We start from the raw sequence: 17403 nt of genomic DNA, 5'->3' as shown, positions 1-17403 counted from the left end.
GTTTTTTTTTTTTAACTTTAGGTTGAGGTGCTTAAGCTTTCTTAATTATTAGCCGGACTACAGTGAATCTGAGCGCAAGTGACAAATAAAGAAAAAGAAAGAAAAATCTGGTACACTGTTAAACCGTACACCGCAGAGCCAGACAGCTTGTTTCACGCAGGGTGAGTTATATCCAGGCTGAGGTGTGGTAAGATTCTTTTAGGTGGTAAGATTCGTTTTCGTTTTTTGAGACGTGGTAAGATTTTTAAGATTCTACTAAGTGCAAGTGTCGATTGTCTGCGCACAATTATACTTCTCCCACACAGTGAATCGATGTTATACAACATTCGAGATCCAACATCATGAAAACCGGGTATAGAAGTTTCTTGAAATTACTAAAATTATTTCAAGGGCATGTTTAGTAGACATTGGAGAAGACCGTTAATAGTGAATGTTCACAAAGTACGTCTCATTTGTCACTTCAATGAAATTGTGTTTGATCTTGAAATATTTTTCGTGAATGTAGAATCTATACCGTCCTCTATTTTGTTGATAATTTTGAAATAAATTTTTGGAAACTTTATTTTTATGTATTTCTACAATTGATATGCCGACATGGAAGAAAGCTTCTGATTAACCATGCGCCCATGCCAGGTGATGATTTTTTTATCATTATATTTTTTAATTTAAAAAATTCATAAATATACGTCCATTTAAAAAATTTACAAAATAGACATTTCTCGCCCATTCATTAGGTGAGATACTCATCATCCATCCACAGATGATAAATTTAAAAATCATAAAAATACTGTGCTTCAATGCTCTCAACCTTTAAAACACTATCAAAATAGTCATGAAAAATTCTTAAAAACATTTGTGGTGTAGATGATGTTATAATCTAGCACTCCACATAATTTAAATTCAAATATTTATTTGACAATGAGAAACAAAAAAGATAAATTTAAACGTGTTGAAATATGTCTATTTCATTTCTCATCTTATAGGCCATATTTTTTGCCGAATCTTTGTACAGAGATAGTTGGTAGCATGCTAGCACTACCACATTTTTTTTTTCATAATTTTGCATTACTATTTATATGGTGTTTTGAATGTTTAGAGCGCTGGAAGTTGAAATTTGTTTTTTTCGTCTTACACGCATATTTTTGGCCGAATTTTTTTTGGAGATATAGATGGTAGCATGCTACGCACTACAACATATTTTCATATTTTTCATAACTATATAAATAATTTTTGGAAGGTTTAGAGCATTGTAACGTTGAAATTTGTTTTTTGTTTCTTATTCTATAAGTAATATTTGAGTTTAATTTTTGTGGAGCGCTAGATTATATCATCCTCCATACCATAATTTTTTAAAGAATTTTTATTACTATTTTGATAATGTTTTAAAGGTTGAAGTATTGAAACACGATATTTGTATGATTTTAAACTCATCGGCCGATGCATATGCGATAGAGGTACGGTGGCGAATTCAGTCCGCTCAAGCCTGTACAACGGAGGGCCGGCGACGGATGGCGCAATTGTATACCTTCTCACCAAATTGTCTAGAACTATCCCAAATATATTCTGTATCAAGTACTTGGCGATCATATTTTATTCATCAGAAATAAAAAAATAGATCAATACATGCAGGTGAACCAAAATTGTTTTAACTCGTCATGGAACATCCTCTGAAAAAAGAAAAGAAAAACTCATCATGTATCAGAAGAAAATATTACAAAAGGGGGAATTTTTTCCTCAACTAACGACACTAGAAGGCACTAAAGCCAACAAGTCGCCAAAAAAAAAAAAAGAAAGGAAAAACCTGGCCGTAGCTATATCTGGACTTCAAAAAAAATGCATGCACTATAACATAGGGCAGAACAAATAGTATGGCTGAAAGCTGCTGAACGAAGTGGCTGTACAATTTGTGCCAATGGAGATGAATAAATTGGTTTGGTGATATATGAAATCGTTTGATCAGAAGTGGCTGTTAACAATCAGTTTTGTCATCCATTGTCCTATCACTGATCAAAATGGCATACCGGTTGCAGATGCCGCTGTCAATGTTGAATACTGTATTTAAGTGGAAACCGTTGATTGCAAGAAAGAAAGCCAATTCTTGGTGAGAGAGATCTTCTCCTCTGCCTCAGATGCTTTTTCACGAATTCCACGAACAATTTCTTCAGGGGCCTTTTGTCCAAACTACACCACAGAAAAGCACATGATTAGCGCGACGCGCAAAATATGTATTTCGAACACTAACGCAGAGAGAAGAAATAGACACGTACACTTTGGGAATTGAGGCGGGCCAACAAAGCATCATATTCTGACTGCATCTTAGGTAGACGCTTAGAGAGCCGCTTAGCCTCGTCAGACACACCAACCATATCAGCCAAAGGTAGATAGGCTTCCAAACCTCATCAGCTACAATGTGAACCGACCGATTCCTCATCAGCTACAATGTGAACCGACCGATTTGCATCACCTGGCAATTATGGATACATATCTTTGTTGGCAAATTGCATAAAGAAAGGGGAGTTGCTAATTTTCAATTGAGTGAAAACAAGAGTATGCTTTGCTTGGCAACAACAATTGTTAGATAAAGATTTAATGACTGATAAAAAAATTAATTCATAAGTACACAATATTCTTCTATAGTAGAGATATATACAATTTTCTAGTGCATGGTAGATAAAACTCCTGATTGAGTACAGATCAAAAGACAGATGTATGGTCGGATGGTCGGTAGACAACGCGTCAAGTGAAACAAAGCTCTGAATTCAGTCAATTGAAACGTAGTAAATCCGTAAAGAAAGGTTATGTTTGAGTAGTCACAAGGGACGCACCTGGTGCTGATTCAGTAAAATGTACATTATGAACGTCAAGCTTTGAAATTAAAGCCATGGCCTGCTTCTCCTTCTGCAGGCATTAATGTGTAAGTCGTAATGAAAAAAAAGGTACATAAAAAAGAATGGTTATCCTAATTTTCGCTGAGACTAGAGACATAAGGATACAACACATATACAAAACCACATGTGTGCAAGAAAAATCGCGAAGTTGATCTTTAATTGTAACTTCTAATAACAGTTACAGACTTACAGGGTTTCCATAATGTAAGATGCAGGGAAGCTGCGAAGCACAAAGGCTTTTGCCTAACTTGGAACTATGCATATGTTCTCTTTCTGAAGCAACTTTGATTTGAGTTCTGAAATAGATCGAATAATCACCGCTCCTGTTATCATAACATGCATACATGTGCTCAAAACTGCTTCTCAAATTGCTAAATCAAAAAGGTCATATGATAAAATGTCGTGAACAAAACGCATCTGTAAACTTACTGATGTGTATTCCAGGACACCTGCAGCAGCAGCAACAGAAGCTGATATCCGTTTAGCTGGCTCGACAGAATATTCTGCTCGAACATTTCTGATTCCTCTTATCTGTCATTATATAATCAAATAAAATGGTTACCATGAGCCGTAGCATCGCCCTCAAAGTAAGATCATGAAACTCAAGTGCGAAATTTACCAGTGACTGCAAATTCTGAAACCTTTTGATGGACCTCAAATCCTTAGGAAGGTCGGTGGTGGGCCAGGGAGTAACCATAAGTGCTTGTTTTCTGTATGGAAACGCCTGAAATAAGAACAATAATGATATGCTACTGATGATGCTCAAGGACGTGATAGATGAACAATGTTATAGGAAGTAATAATCAAAAGTTATGTTTCATTGCCTGCCATAATTCTTCAGTGACAAAGGGCATGAAGGGGTGTAGTAACTTCAATATGTTTTCGAACACATACAATAGAACACTTTGTGCTGTAGAAGAAGCTAAATCGTCATCGGAGTGGTAGAGACGTGTTTTGCTAGCTTCAATATACCTGAACAAGAATCAGTTGATAATTATTTGTATCAACAAACGAAGCTAACTTTTCCATTTCTTGTATTTGAAATCCAGCATTTATCAACTCAAACAATAATTTACTAATATATACTAAGAAATACAGTGGTCTGGGAGATCTTATGTTACTCTATGTTAATGGCCATGAGCTAAATATTTATCCTGTTCATATATGAAAAGCAGGGATATGACGTCATGCATAGAGCATTGTTCCATAAGGATTCTACAAAAAGACAGAGAAGTAAAAGTGGTACAGATGTAACAAAAAAATAACGAAGAGGCTGAAGAAAATGTAATGAAGGTCTTATTTGGCACAGCTGAAATGTATGGATTTTTGCTAAAAAACGGTTTTTTTTTGAAAGCTGCTTATGGCTTTTGGTTTCTAGCTGTTGATTTTTATGAGAAGTTTTTAGATTCTTAGCATACCAAAAACCAAAAAAGTCATTCTCAACCAGCTTATCAGCTTTTAGGGTTTATTTATTTGGGCTTCTACTTTTGAACTTTTCTGAAAAGCTGTGCTTTTAATTTGTTTGAAAAGCTGCTTTTGGAAATATATTGTTGGCTTCTATAACAAATTTTTGGTTTCTCAGCATATAGTTTCTTAAAAAAGCGTCTCTCAGCGAACTTCTTAGCTTTAGTTCATTTTCCTCAGAAGTAAGTTTCTGACTTTTTCAAAAGTTACTTCTCTGGAATTCCATTTGTTCTGACTTCTGGCAGCAGTAGAAGCAGAACTAGAAGTAGGAAACAAACAAGACATTAGATCATTTCATCCAAAGACAGCTTTTCAAAAGCCAACAATAAGTCAACCTGTTTATTTCAACTTATTGCTAACTTCAGAAGCCAAATGCTAAAACAAACATGACCAAAATTTAATAACTAGGAAAAAGAGTTCAATAGCATGGGCAGAGGCCCTTGTATCAAACCAGAGATAAGCTTTTAGTTTCATGTATTACTCGGTGAAGAAATACCTCAATTCCCAGTTGCTATCTTGTAACAATTCACCATTTAGATATAAGCCTAGAAATCCAGACAAAAGTTAGGACGTAAATTTAGTTTTTTTAATCCCATCAGATATTCAGATCTGCATCATTAGGCAGGGATGGAACCTGAAAATTAGACTAGCAGGTCCATGTAATAAGAAATGAACATCAAATGGGACCAAATATGACGTTCTTCTGTCGTGCCTGTTTTCTCTAGGACCCACATGTCAACTCCTTTTCTCTCCTCCCAAATCCCCTCCTTTCATCTACAGAACACCTGCCTGTTTCAAATCCCTGTTTCCGCGCTCGATTAAAGGAAGGGAGGCACCCATGCATGGTAACCGACGCTGCAGTGAAGGACATTAAGCTGGGTGCAATTGAGAAGGAAAGAGGATGAGGAATAAGGAAACCGAGCCTAAAATTCCGCCGCTGCCATTAATCCCCACTGGCCAGCTCAATTTGCCCTCCTCCATCTATAAAGCCCAAATCAAACCCTCGATTGAGACTCCCTTTGCGACATCGCGCTCAAAGCCCCAATTTTCGTCGATTTCCCCTCACCCGAGAGTTCCCGTGCTGTCGCTGAACCTCCACCGAGCGCCCTCACTGTCGCCGTGCTGCTCCAAGCCACTTTGACACCATCCGAGTCCACGCCCATGTCCTTCGTCCGCACCTCATCGCCTTTGACCGCTCACCGTTGAGTTTCCGCCACCGCACTGAGCTCCCATCATCGCCAAGCTTCCGCCGTTGAAGACTGCCGATGTCATGCCCCTCCAAGCTGTCCTGAAGCCCGCAGTTGCCTCAAACGAGTCCGCCGCCCTCATATGGTTGAGCTCCGCCATCTACCGTCATCTCTCGAGCGCTACAGAGCTGTCACTACCTTTCTCCGGCCATCCTCCATCATGCCTGACCCGCCGCCATCCTCTCTCTCGCTGGAGCCAAGGTAGAGTCACCCTCCACCGTCCGATCTCGGTTATATGCTTAGATTAGATTCGCAATATCCTTTTCCGATGAGTAGATCTCGGCAGTTTGTTCTCAGATCAACACGCGTGATTTAAATAGAGGTAGCTGAGTCAACATGACACGTAAGCATTTTTGTCCTACGTGGTGAGTCTAGTCAGCGCATTTCGCCGAGTCAGCAGCCTAGTCAGCCTGATGATGTTAATGTTGCACAGTAAATCCGATTTTCCTTTAGAAGAATAATTCATGAAAATAGAATAATTCCGGAAAATAGGTTTTCGGTTTAGAAAAATTCCAAAAATTAGAAAATGATTTAGATAAATATTTATAATTTTTTTAGTCATATTTATGTTTCCAAAAATGTTATTTAATGTTTTCTAGTGTAAAAATGATTGTAAAAATGTTAGAATACATGTTTTATTTTGGAAAATGGTTTAGAAAATATAGATTAACTCTGATGACATTTAAAATTGTTTTATTTGATAAAATAAATCCTTTTAATATGTTTTGCTTCATATTAAATTAGTTTTATTTCTAAAAAATGCAAGTAAATTCTACAAAAATTTAATCAGTTTTATGTTATAAAATAATCCTAAATTTTTTAAATAAATGTTTTAGGCCTTTTAAAAATTAGTTTAATTTCAAGAAAATAGTTTTCATCGTTTTAGCCATTTAGAAATTCGTTTAGTCATAGTTTTCGCGTCATTGCTCCGATTTGAGCGGTCCTTGCACCCAAATCATCCTAAATTTGTGCTCTTTTGTGTTTGCTTTGTTTAGTGCTTGTGCTTAGTGTTGCTTGTTTTGCCCGTGTGTAGAGGAGTTGGTCCCGGAAGAGTTTGAGAATGTCCAAGATCAAGACTTCGGGGATTTCGAGCAATTCAACAGAGAAGGCAAGTGTCCTTGAACATCTTGCATCTACTTTTACAAAGTTTTATTTTACAAATTGCATACTCATAAAATATAATATCCCATGGTTAGGGTTTACTAGTTTTCCTCCATTTTCCTTGTAGTCGTAGTATGATTATCATGTTTTGGGTAGATTATGCTTAGTGTTGCTTACTCATGGGTAGCATAGGCAAATGATGTTTTTGATTAATAATGTGAATCATGATGATAACTTTGGCAAATGCTTATACTTGAAAAGTAGGGTCTGGACAAGTTTGGCATGATGATTAGCTTGTGGATGTGTTCCAAGCAAGGTTGTTGGCTTTATCGGATAATTGGTTATTACCCAGACCATGTTAAGAACTGGTTCGTGGAGCAACCACCCATGAAAATAGTACAACCACAAGCCTGGTATAGGATAAGCCTAGCTGAGTAATTCGCTATCCTTTCAGTATGATGAAGATCATTTGGTGGTACATGGATGGAAGGGTGTACTTCCTGGAACCGCAAGGCAGGCGCAAGAGAGGGCTTCTGGGGTGGAGGGTGTACTCCACTCGTGTACGATGGTGAAACCTCAACGAGTCGACACGTGCTGAGAGAGGCATTGGAAAGGCTTTGTAGTGGATTTCTAGTGCACACCTCAGAAGTGTGTAAGAGTCACCCGTCAACCAACGGGAGCTCGGCAAAACAGGAAGACACATCTTGTGGTTAAAGTGTACGACCTCTGCAGAGTAAAAACTGATAGCATGCTCATGGTAATGAGTTGCATGGACTCCTCATATGATTAGTTAGGTGGTTTGGTTTGTTTTGGGTATGATCTAGGGAAGCAAATTCTATAGGACCCAGTTCTACAAAAGACTCTCTCTCTTGTGATGACACGTGTCCACTCCCTCTCTCCTCTTCAGCCTAACCATTAGATCACAGGATGGATAGCATGGATGGGGTCTCACGAGGGTCTTTCTGGATATGGTCCTATAGAATTTGCTTCCATGATCTAGTGGATCACAATGGTGGGAATTGTGATTCGAGTTTTGTTTGGAGATGGTAGAAAGCTCAGTTTGGGAGCAAGGTGATTGGAACCTTGGCTCAAGTCTTAAAGAATATTTCATCTAGTAAAGAGGTTGCCTTTATAACTATTTTACTACTAAAATAATATTTATGCAAATAAACCATTGAGTTAAGCCTCTCTTGACTTTTGGCCCTCATATCATACTTTCCCAGATTTGCTGAGTATAAGATATATACTCATGCTTACTCTCGCATAACCTTATTGCTGCTCAGAAGGCGAAGACTACGAGAATTTCTCAGAAGATGGAGCTGAGTTCTAGGCAGACGACTTTTCAGTCGATTACCTGTGGAGTTGGACATTGTGCTAAGTTTATTTTCGTTATTTTGTAATTTTCTTTTAGACCCTTGGGTCGTTGATGTAATAAAGTAACATTGTAATAATGGATATTATGTCTGTTACTCACTTATGATATCACTACGTATATGTAACTTGATCCTAGCATACATGTAGTTTACATTCAGTTGGTCTTAAAACTGGGTGTGGCATCTTCTCTGTTTTACATGGTGGGCATAAGGGATATTTAGCAATGTAGATGTGGTCCCTAGGTCCCCTATATCGTCATAATTCACAAAGTTCTAATAATAACTCCATTATTAGAGGCATAAATATGGAATGGTCATCAAGTAAGCAAATTCACTCTTGGGTGTTGCATAATCTTACCAATCAGCAAACCCCCCCCCCCCCCCTAGAAAAAATCATATATTTCTCTAGCAGCATCTCTGAAGAAAAACTTGTCATAGCTTGTGCTAACCTTATCAATGAGTTCATGTAGTCCTGTAACCTGGATTATAGTTTATTCTTTTCATTAAAAAACTGCACAAAAGCCAAATAATTCAAGATATTAATGGACGTACCACCCAACATTTTGGCAATGGCAATTTCTGAAGTGATGCTTCTGTGTCGAACTGGACAAGTGATGCAAAAGTATTAGTAACAGTTAAAACATAGAATTAAATTTAGTAAATGCATCATGTGCAATTTGAAATTCAGTTAGGGACCTTATTTGCTAACAAGATATCCCATGCAGCGGCATCACTTCTATCAAGCAAATTCTGCAGCAAAAATTTACCCGCATTCCATAGCTTGTTTGTGAAAGCCTTATTTGATGTCAACCTTTCTGCAGAGAGATTGAGGTCCTGAACTGAAAAGGTGTATTAACAACAAATACAACAAAGAAGCAAACAAACTTCATCAACAAGAAATGCCCAACAAAATACTTTATGGAAAAACAAACCTGGCCTGCAGTGCCCAAAGAAAGTGTAAATCTCAAAGCATCTGTCCCATACTCTTTGATGGTATCTAGGGGGTCAATTCAATGACGTTCCCCAATGTCTTGGACAATTTTTGACCCTGAAAACCAACTTGTAATTTAGCATCTTAGATGAAAATAACATGAGGAGTTAGGACCATGTCAAACAGACTTCAAAATGGTCCACCAATTGGTCTAACTGATGCCATCACATGTTCATCAGGCCTAATGAATTGTTGAGGCATGCTGCCACAACATGTAATAATAGGATTTCTTTCGGAACCTCAATTTGGAGGGAATGAAGACATAGCATGTCCCAACTGCTAGAGAGCATAATACAACCCATCAGCAGACAAAACGCGAGACCCACCACCCACAGCCAAGCGCATCATTTGCATAGCTAGGGTTAAGTTCAGGCTAAGTTTATCAAGTTTTTTTTTTTGTCTCATGCGAGTCATATCCACAGAAGTTGTTTCCTTGTGGTGGAACCCTAAAGGTGGGTATTTTTATAGAAGCTTATCCGCAAACAGGCAATGGCCGCAGCAAATAGCACCTCCTAGTAATATGATAATGATGTCACTTACAACATGCTTCCAAAAAAAAACAACGTATTTTTATAGAAGCTTATGGCTTTAGAAGTTTGTTCATGATACTTTTGCACCACAAGAAAAGATTAATTTTGAATATTTGACCCTCAAAAGTCAAAACTACATAATGTAAAGAAGTAATTGATGTGCCTCATCTCACCTCAGAGTCCTGGATAAGGCCATGAAGATAGACATAAGAAAATAGTACAGATCCTGTAAACTCAATTTCCATCATGACCATTCGTGTAACCCAGAAGAACAAAATGTCATGGCTATAAAAACAAAAGACATATGATCAAATATGGTGAGTGGAATAACAGAGAATCAATGCAAAGAACAACAAGTCAGCAACAACCCACATATTACTCCACTGACAGAAGAAAAGGTAAATTAAGCTATTGCCAAAGCTAACATACCCTGTTTCCAGAACAGTTGAAGGATAAAAATGCTTATAATCCTTATTGGATAGATCTGGCCAACCAAGTGTGCTTAAAGGCCACAGAGCACTGCAGGACAATAGCAACAAGTCAAAACTACAGAAACTGTGTGCAAACTTGATGCATGAAATATTTGTACTTCTGCCACTTACAGTACTCGAAAATAAGGTGCGTTCTAAAAGGGGTAGGTGCTAGATGGGTTGGCACCTAGAGCCTAACCACCTAGGTAGTTAGGCACCACCTCAGTACCCCACCTAGCACCTAGGCAGGTGAGGCTCCCAACTTTTAGAACAGTGTTCATACATATAAGCTCCATGGCAATCAACTACAGAGTGAAAGAGAAAAGGTGTAATATAGTAGCTCACACAAAATTCTGAATATGGTGGCAGTTAACAAGTTCAGTGTAGCCTTTTGACCAAATTGAGAGTCTGGGACAATGAGCACTACTACAGAAGGACATTAAGGCCTTATTTGGTAGAGCTCCAGATCTCAGCTTCACTTCAGATCTGGAGTTTTTAGGCTAATATAAAGTAGATTAAGCCTCTATTTATAGCCTAAATTAAAAGCAAGATGTCTCACATAAACACTAAAACACCCCTTATGTATCCACAGCTCTAGCTCCATGTAATATTGGAACTAGAGATACTCAGCTCAAAAAAATTTGGAGCTAGAACTCTACCAAACAGGCCCTAACAATTCATCTGCTTGTTGCAGTTGTGTGCATAAACAGGTACCACAAGCAAGGGGCTAAAAACAATTTAGAAGCATCAACAATGGTAGATATTGATGAGGTAGAAGCATTGACATGGTATAGTACCAAATTTTCATGAGAAAACTAGTGGTTTATATCTTTACAAATAGTAAAGTTCTACCCCATAATGCAAGTTGTTCAAAATATATAGGGTCATAAAATCTTTGATGTTATTACAAGAAATGCATTACAGAATTATTACAAGAAATGCATTACAGAATAGATGCTTAGTCCCAAAATCAAAACTTTTAGTTATATTTGGTGAATGCCAAATAATGTACCTGATAAAAATCAGAAGTCTTGCAAAAAGCCTATGTATGATGGAAATCAAGCAGTAAACTATATCATAAACAGAAGAACAATTGGGACCACAAATTTTGCACAGGAAGATATACCTTGAGAACCAAGTATCAAGAACATCCTGATCTTGATATATTTCAACGGATTTTCCATATTTTTCCTAAGCTTTTGCAAGTGCCTCCTCTGCGGTTCTAGCAACAATATAGTCTTCTTCACATTTCTTTCCAACAATATACCAAACTGGTATACGATGACCCCACCACAATTGTCTACTTATAAACCAATCCTTTATGTTTGTTAGCCAGTAATTATATATCTGCAGCAGAAGCACACCAAAAAAGGAAAAAGGAACTAAGTAGTGGCAAAGTCAATAGTTTATGTAAATATACATTCAACAGTCCTGCTTTTGCCAGTGCATAATGCTATGAGAAAATAGCTGTCTCTCTAAAGAGTAGAAGTAAAAGATTCATGCAGTACCTTTTCAAATCTCTCTGGAAGAATTGTTAATTGCCCCTTTCCAATAGCATGGAGGGTCTTTTGAGCCAATGGTTCCATCGTGACAACCCATTGCTTACTAATCAAAGGCTCTATCACCTCGGATCAAACAGAAGTAGGTTCATCAAGCCCTATGGAAAGCATCAATAACGCGCAATATCACCAATAACAGGGAAAAAAGATCGCACCTCACACCCGTTGAGATCTAGGAACTCGAAGCAAATAAGGCTCCTTCTTTACTGCCAAGTTAGTTTCAACAAGGTCAGACCACAACTTCTCTCGTGCCTTAAAACGGTCCATACCACTAAAAAAGGAGGAGAAAGGATTACTGTAAAAAGAAACATGTTGCACACATAGGCCAGTGGAAGGATTACTGTAGACATGTTGCACTTCCTTTTCCATATCCACTACTTGAACCAACTACTTACCGCTTTAGTACCAGGTCAAAGCCACAAATAGGGTGCCTAACTTTGTCTCTTAGACTTTCTAGAACATTAAGTTATGTTAAACAGTTAGAGTCCAGTAAGTTATGTTAAAAACTAAAGTCCTTTTTCTGTGCCATTAAATAGAAGGCAAATCCAGGTCATATGACAAAGAGAAGCATGCATGTGTATATACGTAGCTAAAATTTAGTGTCTTCATAAATGACACAACATGGAGTAGAAAGAAGAAATTGCACAAGGAAAATTGCAAGCTAACAAATAAATTCACACAATAATAGTTCGCATGCAGTTTGGGAAGAAAAAAAAGCATATCTGTATAATCCAGCAACATCATTTAGTGTACCATCTTTGTTCATAACATTAAGAATTGGCAGCCCAAGCTTTCGAGCAATATGATAATCATTATGGTCATGTCCAGGGCTAATCTTCAGCACCCCTGTTCCAAATTCTTGATCAACATACTATAAATCATATAATCATTAGTTATTATTAATAGGAATCATGCAAGTAGTAGAAGATAGAAAAGGACACTAAACAGTTGGAAGACATGACCACCGTCAAGACACTAGACAGTTGCCGCCATTGGTCTTTTCTTGTCCCTTCCAAAGGAAGCCTCATCTCCTTTTATCAATCACCTTAATGACCCAGTTGGGTAGGTCCATAGGAGTCATTTGATAAATAAGAGCAACAATAAAGATAACACATACCATAATTAATCTGCCTGCCCAATTCATCAAGGAAGCTTTCCAGTCCAGCAAATAGTCAGTGATCTTGTCAATTAGGGGTTGTATATCGGATTTGGTGAGCTTTCTAATTGACAAAGGGAGACCCAAATACGTGCATGGAAACTCCTTTACTTCACAAGGGAGAAAATCTTGTATGATAAACAGCTCATCTTCTCCACACTGAATTGGGGTGACAGAACTCTTGAGAATATTGGTCATGAGCCCCGAAGCTTCCTCAAATATTTGAAGCACATGTTTGATCAAATCCAATTCCTCTGCAACAGGGCAGAGAAACAATACCATGCCATCGGCGTGTAAGGATACTCGATGGCTTAAGCCTTGAACCGAGAGCGGCTGTAAAAGGCCATCTTGAGACGCCTGGCTGATTAGAGAATTAAGGACATCCACCACCAAAATAAATAGCAAGGGAGAGAGTGGATCACCCTGCCGGAGTCCTTGATGATGCAAAATTGCATCTCCTAGCTCTCCATTTAAAAGCACCCGAGTAGAAGAGGTGGATAGCAAGGTGTACAAAATGTTGCACCAACGTCGACTGAAGCCCAAGGATTGTAACACTTTCAACAAAAAATGCCAAGAGACGGAATCAAAAGCTTTGGAACCAGCATATGTCATTGGCATGTAGGACCAGACCCCACCTATCATTGATACATCATATGGTATAGATGAAAAGTGCATCTAAAGTGGTGGTATGAATGCAAATTCCGCTTCATCTCTTACATCTTGAGGAAGGCTACAATGCCTTCCCTTAAGCACTCCCTTCAAATGCCTCTAGATCAAGTTTGACTCAATTTCCAACATGAGGTCGTAAAAAATTTGTCTCCAATTTGCGCATACAAAACTCATCCATAAATGAGGCCATATAAGCATGAAGTGTTTATAGAAAGCATGCATGTCAAGCAAAGATAGCAACTTGGGATGAAAAGGTGGCACCAGCAAAAACTTAGCCACATAAACTGTGAAGAAGATAACAACATGAATAACATCTTTCTTGACTTCAAATGGCAGCAAGACATTAAGTGAGAGAACACTATAGCCCAGTTAATGTGGTGTTTCTGGCCTTTTGCATTGCTTTGATTTGATTAATATTGAAATACTTCCTTCATGAAATTGTTCGAAACATAAAGAATACTATAGGTAACATTCAACTTTGTACTTACCCGGTCAGCAATAATAGGGACATGCCTCCCAAATGTCAAGGGTACAATGGCCAATTTGCCAACATATTGTGCATAGCGCTTGTCCTGCATTGCAAGGAGACATATTAAACATAAGATTTGTTACTAAACTAGCTGTTGGAGAAATAAATAACTTGACACAGTTATAACATAGGTTGTAACAGAACACGAGAAAATTTAGCATTACTGCACAACACTAGAGAACTCATACCTCTGGGTAAACAGCAATGGTAACATCACCAAATAAAGTTTCCGGTCTTGTTGTCACAATAGTCAGAAAATCATCCCTACACCATGAGTATAAATTTCAAATATCCGTAAGCAATTTTCATCCATATGCAGTGTCAATCATGTTGCTTGATTCCTCATATAATAAGGGGAAAGATGGATAGTATATCAAGCAAAGTCATTATGCAGAAAATGACCATATTTAAAGATCACATGAAAGAAAAAACAATATGGTGGCTGTCGCAACCATGCATTTCATTATATGTATCGTTGGTGTATTGTCCATGTCGAAAAATGATGATGTCTCAACACAATATCAATGGTGTAATGAAAATTACCTAGTTCCACCAGCAACACGGTACTTGATAAAGTGCAAATTTCTAGGTTCTTCAGAGTATTCTACTTCCTGATTAGAAAAAAACATGTCAGAATCAAATCTTGAGTTGGCTCATGCAGAATAATCAATGATGTATTGAATTTTTGCATCATTTCTGTGTACTGTTATCAAATTTCCGTTTGGTTTTTTCCACCGGGGTTCTTTCGATCTTTCAGAGTTGGATGATCCTTTTATGGAGGAGGAAGTGTGGAACACTATCAAGCAACTTCCGATGGACAAAGCCTCCAGTCCGGATGGGTTCATAGGGCGTTTCTACCGGGTATGTTGGAATGTGATAAAGGAGGATGTCATGGCTGCTCTTCATAAGCTGTAGCAGAGAGACAGGCACAAATTGGTCTGCTCAACTTGGCATATTTGACCTTGCTGCCCCAAAAAAATGGATGCAACTCATGTCAAGGATTTTCGGCCAAGAAGCTTGATTCATAGTTTTGCAAAATTGGTGGCAAAGCTTCTGGCTAATCAGCCGCCCTCTATGATTTCTTTGAACCAAAGCGCTTTCATCTGTGGTCGAAGTATACATGACAATTACATCCTAGTGCAACAAACTGTGAAGACTCTCCACAGCCAAGGACAACCGCAAGTGTTGGTGAAGCTGGATATATCCAAAGCTTTTGATTTAGTTTCTTGTCCTTTTCTCCTCGAGGTTCTCTCTCATTTGGGTTTTGGTCAATGTTGGCATAACCTTATATGCTTGCTACTATCCACAGCCACTACATGGGTTCTAGTAAATGGTGAGCCGGGACATGTCAGCAAACATCGGTGGGGGCAGCGCCAAGGTGACCCTCTATCTTCGATGTCTTTATTCTAGTGATGGACTGTAATACCCTAAAATTTTGGAAGGAAATTGGAAGTCGTCGTTTCCGATTTTTTGGGTATTGAATCGCTCTCGCCGGGAAAGAAAAGAGAAGAAAGTGAGGCAAATTACAGCAGTGTATTTCTTTTAAAATAGAGAAGCTTTAACCATGAGAGTGGGCTGAACTAACCTGGGCTTGGGCCGGTTAGCCTAGCCCCTCCCCCAAAGGCCCATGCGCCCCCCCTTCTTTTCCCCCTCCACCCCGCCAAACCCTAGCCGTCCCTCTTCTATGCCGCCACCCCCCCTGCTGTTGCTCTTGTGCAGTAGAACGAAGAGAAAGGAAGAGGAGAAGAAGGGGAAGGGAAGGGCAGCAAGGAAAGCAAGGAGAAGAGGGGAAGAGGAGGTTTGGAGCTAGGGGATTTTGGGGTTATCTTGCTGTGGTGCCCTAAGGTAACAATTCCCCTGCTGTTCTTCATGTTTTGGTTGATGATTATGGTCGGTAGATCTTGGTTTGAGAGGTTTTGGTTAGGGGAATTTATGGTTTGGGGTCGAACAGAGTGTTCTGCGCGCAGGCAGATTGAGCAGTATGCGTGTTCTTGATGTTTCGGTAACCTAGATGATTTTTTCTGTAGAAGTGATCAACTAGAAAGTTGTAGCTAACGTCGAAACCTAGCTAACCAGTGAAATTTCAGAATTTTTGGCCATGTGGTTTAGGAGATATTGCTGTATGAATCTGACTGTTGTACCTCTGTTGAATTTCTGTCATTGTTAGATCTATTCTGTTTTTGGGCATCTTAGTTGCCGAGCCAATTGTTCAGAATGCTAGAAGGTTATAGAGGATTCATTAAGCTTTCCAATGGTGTGAACAATGCAATTTTTCATTGGTTGTAGCTCTAGTTACGCTGTTCTGAACTTTTCTGCAATTGATGGTTGACAGATTTCGTTGTCGAAGTTCAGAACTTGATTAGGCCTTGTTAGAGATGTTTTATGTAGATCAGAATGATACAAAAGTTGAAGCTTGTGTTATGATCTACATGTCCACAAAATTTTAGAATTTTTAGTTGCGTATTTCTGGAGATAAACAAGTTTGGGTGGTTGCTATCTGAAATTGACGACAGGTTTCTAGGGATGTTTTGCTATGTCATTTAGGAGACCTTAGAGGCATGAGAAAATTGTGTCGTCTCAACGAAAGTTGTAGACCTTGTTCTGTAGTTTCCGAAAATGTATTCTTTTGATATTATATCTATGGTAGAAAAATAGTTACAAAAAAGATAAATACTGCTGCTCCTGTCAAACTATTACATGTGTGTTGTTTTTGGTCGATATGTCTTGATCGAGGGTTTCGGGCATAGGAGCACTTTGTTTTATGTATTTGCATGTTATGAGGAGTGTTAGTGCTGGGTTATGATTATTTTTAGGTGGTGGTTCTTCGTCTCACACTTGAAGTTGGCCATTATCGTCGGTAGAAGGCAAGTAAACGTAGCTATATTGTTGCTACCGTTTTGACTTGTTATTTTCATCACCTACACCTTTATTTCAGAACCATGTCAATTTAACTGTGATCTGAACTTTATGTTATGCTTTATGTTTAAGCATGTTTAATCATTGACTTATATCTATCCTTACGTTGCTACAATTCTTGTGAGCTATATTGTTATTTGACTTGAGGATGAAGTTGAAGTATTATTGGTAGTATACTTTAATGCAATTGCAGAATATTTCTACCATGTGCACTTGCATTTGCATATGCATTGGAAGTTATGTCGTAAAGATCACGACTATACCGGTACACATCGTACGTTGCCCGAGGAGGGGTGCGATGTAAAAGAAGACATATCATTGCATTCATATGCATTCTTGGAAATTAATAACATTTATATGTTATTGTGGATATGAAGTTACATATGTGGTTGTGATCTTTATTTAAAGTTATTCTTTAATGTTGTTAATACTATCCTAACATGTCTTATGTCTTGAGAAAATTGTATTAAATCGATGCTTAATCAACTTGTGGTTTAGATAACTTGTCAA

At 38.3% G+C, this 17403-nt stretch overlaps 1 pseudogene; it reads right to left on the bottom strand.

The window, feature by feature from the left end:
• Positions 1–2058: 2058 nt before the first annotated feature.
• On the bottom strand, positions 2059–16077 carry LOC133891265 (valine--tRNA ligase, chloroplastic/mitochondrial 2-like; annotated as a pseudogene).
• Positions 16078–17403: the final 1326 nt, after the last annotated feature.

This window comes from Phragmites australis, chromosome 14 (assembly GCF_958298935.1).
Source record: "Phragmites australis chromosome 14, lpPhrAust1.1, whole genome shotgun sequence".
Taxonomy (NCBI): Eukaryota; Viridiplantae; Streptophyta; class Magnoliopsida; order Poales; family Poaceae; genus Phragmites; species Phragmites australis.
This window is presented reverse-complemented; position numbering and strand designations above follow the sequence as displayed.